Genomic DNA, 1,651 nt, shown 5'->3' on the forward strand with positions numbered 1-1,651 from the left:
GTGCCTGGCTGCTCTGGCTTGTAGCAGCTTAGGTTAGTCTGCGGGCTTTGAGTGTTACAGAAACAAGCTCCAGCCTTCAGCTCAGCACTGTTGACAGATTCATCCATATTATAAACAGCATACTCCTTCGTTCTGATCTCTTGTGGTCTCCCCACTGTGACCACCACTTATGAGTTTCTCCCAGTGGCGGTCATCTGGGTTGCTTCCAAGGTTTGTAAGATCCAATGTCATACACACACACACACACACACACACACACACACACACAGAGATAGTGTGGGGCTAGCTTGGTGTCTTAGAGTTTTACTGCTGTGAACAAACACTATGACCAAGGCAAGTCTTAGAAAGGACAACATTTAATTGGGGCTGGCTTACAGGGTCAGAGGTTCAGTCCATGATCATCAAGGCGGGAACATGGCAGCATCCAGGCAGACATGGTGCAGGAGGAGCTGAGAGTTCTACATCATCATCTGAAGACCACTAGCAGAATACTGGCTTCCAGGCAGCTAGGATGAGGGTCTTAAAGCCCACGCCCACAGTGACACATCCACTCTAACAGGGCCACACCTCCTAATAGTGCCACTCCCTGGACCAAGCATATATAATCCATCACACCTGGGTTTTATATTCAACCACCTGTCTCAAAAAAAATCTTTATGTGTGCACAGTTAAAACATGTCTATCACATGTCTTTTGATGGTTTCATAAATCTGGTTCCTCAGAGCTCAATTGCTGAGTCCTATGTATGAATATATTTACATTTTTGTTATTTTATGTATACGGGTGTTTTGCCTACATGTACATACAGTGACCAAAGGAGGCCAGAGAGGATGTTGTGTGTCCCCCCCCACTCCCGGCCCCCCCGGGAGTTACACACACTTTCCAGCTCCCCTATGGCTGCTGGGAGTCAAATCCATGTCTTCTGCAAGAGCAGCCAGTGCGCTTAACTGCTGAGCCACCGCTCCAGCCCCGTGTGAATAATTTACATTGTGATTTTTATCACATTGCATTCTCCAAAGTCTCATGAAGAGCCAATATTTGTTTTGCCAGTTTTATAGAAGAAAGTCTGACTTTATTATGCCTTTGATGTGAAGTTTATAAGCAAATGCAAATAAACTCGATGCTGCTGTCTTTGTTGGGGGCTCAGTGCACTCGTGCCCTGTGAACCACCTTTGTGTGCCCTTTGCCCTCTTACCCTTTGACCTCCTCACAGCGCTGCCACTGTCTGGACACGTCTCCGGTGTTTTTGCCCCTTAGTGTGTTACTTGTCTTTTAGTGTTGTTTATGGAGCAACCGCAGGTTTAAATATAGTCTGTTCCCCCCTCCCCCCTTGTTGTTTGTGATTTGGATAGCTGTGTGTGGCAAGCCCAGTGTGTGGCAGGCCCCGGGTTCCAGCTGGTGGGGGTGGGGTGCAGCAACAGCTGGACTCCCAAGACTGGCTCTCTGAGGTACAAGCAAAGGGGCAGCAGGGGCAGTAAAGAGCCTCTGGCAGTGTGCCTGGCACACTTCCTCCAGTTCTTTCCGGGTTCCTTTGAGGAGTTCAGGGTACCTACCAGGGAGGGCACCCTCTTCTCTGGAAGTGTGCGAGCCAGCCAGTATGCCCAGGGCAGAAGAAGAAGTGAAGCTTAAACTCAAGCTTGTGTGAACATTC

The sequence above is a fragment of the Grammomys surdaster genome, unplaced genomic scaffold (assembly GCF_004785775.1).
Source record: "Grammomys surdaster isolate TR1022 unplaced genomic scaffold, NIH_TR_1.0 126313, whole genome shotgun sequence".
In the NCBI taxonomy this organism is placed as follows: Eukaryota; Metazoa; Chordata; class Mammalia; order Rodentia; family Muridae; genus Grammomys; species Grammomys surdaster.